Raw genomic sequence first — 8,782 nt, 5'->3', positions numbered from 1 at the left:
TAGGGGCCAGTCCGGTCCTACCCCGCCTGCCCCCGGGCTCAGGTTGAGAAGATGTACAGGGAAGGGGCAGCCCCCAGCCGGCCCGCTGGGAACTGAGCCCCAGTACACAGCACCTGGGCGGCCCCACACCCGGGAGGCAAAGGAAAACATGCTGGATAAGGTCAGGGAAATGCCGGTCCACCCGGCCCCACCACACTTTCCACGGATGCCCCAGGAGGAGTCCAGCTCTATTTTTGGTCGCCGCCCACCCCCTCCCACCCCAAGCCCATCACAGAAATGCTGGGTCTCCCAGCCAGCTACCCTTGCCTGCCTGGCCTGGGTCCGTCCCACCACAGAACAGGGAGACTTTCCGAAACCCCACGGCATGTTCCGCTGCCCCCCTTTGCTCTTTCCTTGCCCCAGCTAGCTGGGAGGGCATGAAGTCACCTATCTTACTTCATCAGAGCTGAAAAGGGGGAGCCGAGACACTAAACAGGGAAGGGAATACTGGGTGGTCACTGGACGCCCACAGAAGGCTGAGGCCTGAGCAGCATAGGGGTGTGCCAGCAAGATGGTGGCCACTGGTGGATACGACAGCCCCCAGTGACCAAGCGACTTTACAAGGAGACCCTGGAGCAGAATGAGAGTGGGGACAGAAAAGGGGAGGGACATTCGTAGAAAGGAGGGGTAGGCCGGAATTCCACAGAGAGATACAGGAAGCCAAAGGCTTGTAGGGAGGTGGAGGGAAGTGGTGTGAACGGGGATCTGAAGAATGAAAACCCCCAAAGGCCCCGAGATGCATGCAAGAAGGGGTCCTCGGAGGAAAAAGGTTGGCGAGCCAGCCCAAGCGCCAGCCATGCAGAGGCGAAAGCCTTGGCAAGACCCAGCAAAAATGAAAGAAAAGCAGTACAGACTTTGGTAACAGGTTTGCCTAGGTGAGTGAGGGCAGAGGGGATGGGAACATGTGGTTTTAGCCCAAGGAGAGAAATACTGGGGAAAGTTGACTTTCTGATGCACTTTATGTCTTGTGCCTGTTTCATCCAGCTGCCAAAACCCCTCCTTCACTCAGGCACACCGGACAGTCAGTCAAGTGGTTGGACAAGGTGCATGCTTCCTGCGGGCAGAGAACATCTTTTGTCCATCCTTGTTTCTAGCAGTGTGAAAACTTAAAATATGTAAAAGCCTATCGGAACATCTGTCAGCCAGCAACCACACCCACAACTATCCGGTGGGTTTGTACCCTATGCCGTGCCCGGTCCCAGGAAATGCTTGTTGCTTTGAAACGATTTGAGTGAGCATCAAGTTGATGAAGGAAAGAATATGAGTCAGCTTAGTTAAGCAACGGGTTTGACTGGGGACTCAGCTGACTTTCCTTTCCCCGGACTCTGGCCTTGAAAGGGGCTGCGGGCTGGCCCTCAGAGCTTGGGCAGCATCAGGCAGAGGGCACTGCCCCGGGTGCCTGCTGTTTCCTGTGCTCCGGGGAGCTGGTCCTAGATCAGGGCCGGCCCAAAGGGAGCAGCTGGGCCCTGCTGTGTTCTCCAAACTCAAGACTGCCTCTGGCATCAGCAAATAGCACCACAACATCTCATCAGAAACCAGGGACAAAATAAATAAATAAAAAGAAACCAGCAACAGCTGCCTGCCATCACCCTAATTAAAAAAAAAAAAATACACAGTCTACCATGGTCAGCTTTCTGCTGCCCCTGGATGCCCCCTACGCCCACCCATCCATACACGCATACACGCACACGTGCACACACGCATGCGCAGACAACAGGCCACCTGCAGGGGGACTGAGGTCACAGCCTGGAGAGAGGCTCCTCAGCCCCCAGCTCCGAGCTCCTATGCACCTCCTCTGCCTTCACCCCATCTGCACTGCCTTTCGTGTTCCTTCTAGAATCTGCCAGAGTTGGGTCTCTACCTCGGGGCCCCCAAACCTGCTGCTCTCAATGGCTGGAGAATTCTCCCATCAAATGGTCTCACCGCCCACCCCGCTTCACTCCATTCGCATGTTGCTCAAAGATCATCTCCTTAGAAAGGCCTTCTCTCCATGCCCCACCTAAAAAAGCACCCACACAGCCCATCACCGTCTAACCCTTTATCCTATTTTCATTTCCTTCAAAGCACCCATCTCTGTGTAAAGATATATGACATGATGTTTTGCTGGTTTGTTATCTGTTCCCCCTCCACCCCAACCCCCCCCCCCCCCAAGCCCCAGCCCCACACATTCGTACAACCTGAGGGCAGGGATTCTCCCATTTACTGTCATCCCCCAAGCTGCTTGAACAGTGCTTGGTACATAGTAAGCTTTCAGTAAACAGGTATTTACTGAATGAATGAAGTGTTATTCCTACCGTGCCAAGATGACCCATCCGACTTACTACCGATCCGAGCTGCTGTGCCCAATAAAGGAAGAGGCGGGGAGGGGTCCTATTCATTGTCGTCATGAGGCCACCTACTATTGGCAGCGCAGGAATGACCATTGTGCCAGTTTCTCCGTGCCAGGCCCATGCTAGGTTCTCTGCATGTATTAGATCATTCATTCCTTACAATAACCTTATGTGTTCGGCGTTTTTATCCCCACTTTACAGATGAGAAAACCAGGGCTCAGAGAAGGAACTTTGTTTCCTAAGCTCACTGAGCTAATCCACCACAGAGCCTGGACTTAAACTCAGATCTATTTGACTCCAAGCTCAGCCACAAAGAAGCTTTTTCCTAGGACTACACCAGAGTGACTGCCATATGATCCAGCAATTCCACTTCTGGGTATCGATCCAAAAAAAGACAAAAACACTAACTCTAAAGGATATCTGCACCCCCCATGTTTATGGCAGCATTATTTACAATAGACAAGACATGGAAACAACTTAAGCGTCCATCGATGAATGAAGGCATAAAGAAAATGTGGTATATACAACGGAATATTATTCGGTCACCAAAAAAAGAAGGAAATCTTGCCATTTGTGACAACATGGACAACATGAATGGACCTTGAGAGCATTATGCTGAGTGAAATAAATCGGACAGAGAAAAACACTGTATGAACTCGCTTACGTGTGGAATCAAAAACAAACAAACAAACAGACTCAAGTTCATAGATACAGAGGACAGACTGGTGGTTGCCAGGGGCCAGGGAAGTCGGCGGGTAAGGGTGATAAGGGGCGACAAAAAGTGAAGGAGATCAAAATGTACAATCTTTCAGTTATAAAATAAGTAAGTCCTTATTTTGTACCGCATGGTGAGTACAGTTGGTAATACTGTATTGCATATTCGAAAGCTGCTAAGAGAGTAAATCTTTAAAAGTTCTAACATCACAAGAAAAACAATGTATCACTGTGAGATGATGGATGTTAACTAGACTTCCTGTGGTGACCATCTGCAATATATACAAATATCGAATCATTACTTTGTGCACTTGAAACAAATATAATGTCATATGTCAATTATACTTCAATTTAAAAAAAAAGTAGAGCAATTGTTTCATCCCTACTAAGACCTCCCCCTCCCCCGGATCTGCATCAGGGGCACCAGCCTGCTCAGGGAAGGGCACTTGCCACCTTCCTTATCCACGGCACTGAAACCGCTACAGGAGTTAATGAGGCTTGTCCAGTCTCACATACAAGCTTCGCAGCAAATCGTCAAAGCCTTTGAGAGGCAGGAGTGGAAGAGGAAAGGAGAGGGGAGGAAGGGAGAAAGCTGCAGGGGCAGAATGCGAGGTGAAATGATCTCCTAAGTACTGTCTGCCAGAGATCCAGGGTCAGCGAGGGGCTCATTCAGACCCTCCACCCTTTCCCCTGAACCCTACAGGCATCTCTCAAAATTATCTCAGCCAGAGAAGGAAACCATCAGCCCAGCACAGCTGGACCCCCAGGCCAAGGCTGCCTAGGACAATGGGACGGGTTTCCTGCAGGGGACTGCAGCAAGGTGGGAGACAGGGCCCCTGGCTGGCCGGGGAAAGGCAGAGACTCAGGGCGTTAGCAGGGAGACCAGCGGCAGGGAGATGCCAGCTCCAGGACCCCAGCTGTTGACTCACTGCATGTCTCAGGGACAAGTCACTTCCCTTGGGGCACCTTTGTCTCAAAGGGACAGAGCCATCCCACGCCCACTCTCAAGGGCTCTGCGGAGATGACCAAGAGAAAGGGAGACAGAAGGATGGCTCAGAATGAGGGGACCTTGTAGGAAAAACGTGGTTTCTCAGCCTTAGGAAGTTTCCAGTGGGCAGGGCTCTCTGGGTACTTTGTAAACATTATCTCAGCTTAACCTTCACCACACCCTGTGAAGCAGATACAGTCTCTTGTTGCTGCTTTACAGATGAGGAAACTAAAGCTCAGAGGGGTCAAATAATTCGCCCGCCTCACTTCTACACTGCATTTCTAAAGTTAAAGGAAAATGAGTTCATTTCTCTCTTGCATCCTTTCTCTTCTCCGTCAACATAACCAGGGGCCCTGGGCAATCCAGGACCTTCCCTTGCGGAGCTAGGACATTTGTGCTGCCTACAAGGACCACTTCCGGCCGGGCTTGGCACCCACGGCATGGCACGCTGGCAACTGTATGGAGATGTGGGGGCTGTGTTGCCCGTCCAGGCCCTGATTACACACTTCCTGCTTGACACGAGCTCCAGTTTCTGGAGACTGTGGGCACCACCATGTCGCCTTACGTCACCACCCTCAGCTCACTACGTGGGGGAGGATGGGTTGGGGATCCAGAGATTTGAATTTCAGGCTCAGTTCTGCTGCTCACCAGCAGCAAGGACTTCTCCCCGCCTCTTAGGGACCCAAAAAGGCTCTCGGTGAGCTGGAGACTCCCCTCCCTGCCACTGTGGGTAAAGCACCCGGTGCTGAGTTGATAAATGGACAAAAAAAAGAATGCCCTCCAGAATGTCAGGAAGGATTCGGGTGATGTCAACTCTGGTTCAGTCCTGCTGGAGACGCTGAGGCAGAAGAAGGTCCAGCAGCAGCCCCGCCCCGCAGCATGAACTTACACAGGACGCAGACTCCCGAGATAGGATCCAGGGTTGAATCCGGCATAACAAATCATGCCAGGGTCCAATCTACCCAAACATAAATTAAGCCATCCGTTCCTTTCTCCCTCTGGTACAATCTCCTTGACCACACAGGTAGCATATCTGAAGCTCGTAAACCCCAGGATCCAGCTTATTAGCCAAAGAGGCTCAGAAAACAAACAGAAACCTCAAAGACCGGTAAGAGAAGGAACAAAATCATCTCCTACTAAGACAGCATCGCCTTCAGGGCACCGTCTCTGAAAAGCCCGCAGGGACAAGCTCAGGTAATTGCCGATGCTGACAGTTCAAACTTGAAAAGGACATTTGACGGCATTCGGACCAAAGATCCAGTTGATTTTTCTGGATGTGACCCTGGTACCTACCTCAGCAGACCCTTTGAGGTTCCTGTCAACTCTATTTTTGTCCCTGTGTCTGGGAAAACTGACTAAATTTCCTTTTATTTGGAACCAAGCCCAACTCTGAAGTTGGGTGGATGTAGCCACACTTCCGCACCCAAGTTTCCGCAGGTTTGAAAACAACACTGGGTGTCGCAGAGAACAGCTGTACTAATAAGCACAGTTCTTATCTGTCTGAGCCGAGGCCTGCCGGGGTGTCCTGGAGGGCCCGGGCGGTGACTGAAGAGTGGCCAGCCCCACCCAGCAGGGGCCAGAGTGACAAAGAGGCTGCTTCATCAGATAAGGCCCCTCAGAGAAAACCCTTAGAAAGGACAAGAAGGGTGAGTTCACCAGTGAGGGACTCTCCCCCCAAAACTGTCTCCAGAACATGGTCTGATTATCCTCCTTCCATCCGAATCATCTCCCTCGGCATTTTCAACACCCACGTCCGATTTGGCCCAGGCTGGACATGGCGGGCGCCACGCTGGGTGTCACTGTCTCTCTGAGCACAAGTTCCAGCTCTCTTGTTAACTTTGCAATCAACTGCAAGCCCCCGGGGGGCGAGCACCTATGTGCGCAGTCATCTACGTGTCCTCCCCCATCGAGTCTCGTGCAGGACAAGCAAATCCATGCTGGTCCTTTTTTCAACGCTGGGGCCTTCCCAATCCACCCGGCTGCCTCCATAGTCCCCGACCCTGGCGGCCCATCAGAGGCATCGAGGGAGCCTCAGAAATTACCCCTGCTCTTCCCAGAGGTTCTGATTTAACTGGCCTAGGATATGAGTCAGGCTTTGGCATTTTTAAAATGTGCAGCCAGGACTGAGGACCTCTGCTCTAGTGGGTGGACACAAACCTAGAGCCAGAGATTGCTAACTCAGTGGCTGAGAGATGGAAATAGGGAAGGCAGGAGAGAGCGGGTCGAACCCACTTGTGCAGCCATCTTTGAAGGAGCAAAGACATCAACACAGTCAATCATGGCGTGGGGAAGGGAACTGGCCCCAGGTTCTAATCTTCCTCCCTTCCAAAGAAGAGATTATGACTTCTGGGCAGGGGAGATATTAAAATATTTATCAATGGGTGTGACACAGGCACTGATCAGGGTGGATGCCTGCTGAATGCCAGCTGTTGAGACTTCTGGACTCATCCTTTAAAACTTACCTGGACAGTCACTACTCAAGAAGATGCTGAATAAACATTTGATTTTTAAATGATTTTAAAACATTTCGATTTTTAAATTTCTAATTCCCCTTTTGAGAGTAAAAAAAGCAAGGCTCGCCCATAGTAGGAAATGCAGGAAAGCATACAAAGAAAACCACAATCACCACCATCCGCCATCCGGAGACCACCATCGGGAACACACACACAGGTGCCGCTCCCCGTTCCTGCTCAGAAAGCCCACCTGCGTCTTCCTCTGCTGGCAGGTGCCTTCCTTGATGAGCAGTCCGAGGAAAAGTCCCTGTGGTCCCAGGCCACTTTCCATCACTCATTCCTCCTGAGGGAGTAGGAAAGGGCAGGAAATCTTAAGCCCATTTGAAGAGAAAGGGAAAGTGAGTAACCAGGTCGGACCGGCCTTCCCGAGGGCAGACTGAGTCAATCTGCAAACATTCTCAGAGTGCAAGGAATGTGGTGGATACAAGTTCATGGCACCCCAGTCTCTACCCCCGAGGACTTACGATCCAGTTAAAGAAATCAGACAGACACCCCCACACACAAATACTGGGATGAAATGAGTTCATAACTATAAAGTGCTCAGAATAGTAACTAAAACATAGTAAGTGTTCTCTAAACGTTTGCTGATGGTCTTATTTCTATTACCCAAGACACTTGGCATCTCCGTTCCAAGAGAGTGATGAAGATCGAAAGGGCTCTTTCTTTGGAGGAGGAAAGATTTTGGGGGGTTGGGGGAACAGGAATGGATTCCCAATTCTGAGAACAGCCAAAGACCCCAGCCCTGAGCTTTGGAAACACCCAGGAGCAAAGTCTGGGGTGTACAAAAACATGGGTGACCTGCACCAGATCTCTCTTCTTCAAAGTCTTCTCCTCTGAGAGTGGTGGGGCAAAGCAGAGGAGTGTACCGGGGCAGGTTTCAGAGACTGCAGGCAGCCACAGCGCAGCTGTTTATGTGGCCACCAGTGGCTGAGCCTGCTCTGGCTTTATTTGCTGGGTGAAAGCTGCAATCTGCAGCTGAAGGAAAATCCTAAAGAGTTTTGAGGGGAGCCCCTGAGAAAGGCCCCATTGCTTTGGAGAGCGGAGGGGTTTTTAGAGTCTGAGTAAGGAGCAGAAAGGGAAGAGGGGGCTGGCAACTCAGTGCCAAGGAACAGGGATGTGGGGGGGGCGGGGTGTCTGATGGGCAGGGAAGTCTGCTATTAAGTGTTGCTGGGTGACAGGTGTGTGAAGTGCTCCCATTTCCTGACCTCCACAAATCCTCCAGGAAAACCCACACTTCTCCCAGGGCCAGAGGCTGAATCAGAGGCTATAACAAAGTGCTGGCTGTCCCCAAGCCTGGCCTGGGTGGGCACAGAGGCTCCCCAGGTCTTACTGAGGCTCACAGAAGCTAGTCTGATGTTCGTTTCAAGCCAATCTGGGCTCCAAGGAATAAAGCAGCAGAGTCTCAGAAGGACACGGGGGTCCCGCAGCCGTGGTGCATAAGATGGTTGACACACAAGTTGTCTATACAAAGGACTTCACAAGAAAATATGAAATCTCCTCCATGTATGTATACTATTTGTCTCGTTGCTCTAGCTACTGGGTGGTACATCCCGGAAATAGCGATGTACCAGGGGCGGGCCCATAAGCAGTTTTCTTTGATGGGTCCTTATCTACCCAAGAGGGCCGTGAGGCCCAGGGCTCCCGGCTCAGCCCCCTCACCTAGTCTGGCCAGGCCTATAATTCACACGCTCTGGCCTCCAGACTTCGGAGGGGCTTTGGTGGTGAAACCACAGTTCCAGCCGGTACCAGCCGCACCCTCCCCTAGGCCCCAGGGATTAGGGTGTAGGGGGGCTACTGCATTCCTGCGGACCACCTCATCTCCAATCCCTGGTCTGTGGGGGCTTCTCAGGCATCTGTGGGTCAGGCCTGGGGGCTCTAATAGGCCCCCCCAAGGAAGGTCATGTAGCTCTTCGGCTGGAGAAATGAGGAAGTGAGATTGCTTCTCCCCAGGAACCGTGCTCTGAGACAAGCCCTTTCCCGTGGCATCCGCCTCACACTGCCCGCGAGTCAACCCCAGAGCCTGGAGCCAGGAAGCACCCTCCTTAATGCCTGGCAGTCCTGCCTCTGCCGCTCCAGGAGAGAAACAGCCAGCCAGCAGCAGTGGGGTAGGGCCACCAACCACTGCCCCCGTCCCCTGCAAGCCTCAGTCTGCACTGCTCCCTATGAGGCAGAGTCTTCGCTCAGGAGAAAGGCATCCC

This window comes from Pteropus vampyrus, unplaced genomic scaffold, assembly GCF_000151845.1.
Source record: "Pteropus vampyrus isolate Shadow unplaced genomic scaffold, Pvam_2.0 Scaffold33, whole genome shotgun sequence".
Taxonomy (NCBI): Eukaryota; Metazoa; Chordata; class Mammalia; order Chiroptera; family Pteropodidae; genus Pteropus; species Pteropus vampyrus.
Note: the sequence above shows the minus strand (reverse complement) of the source record.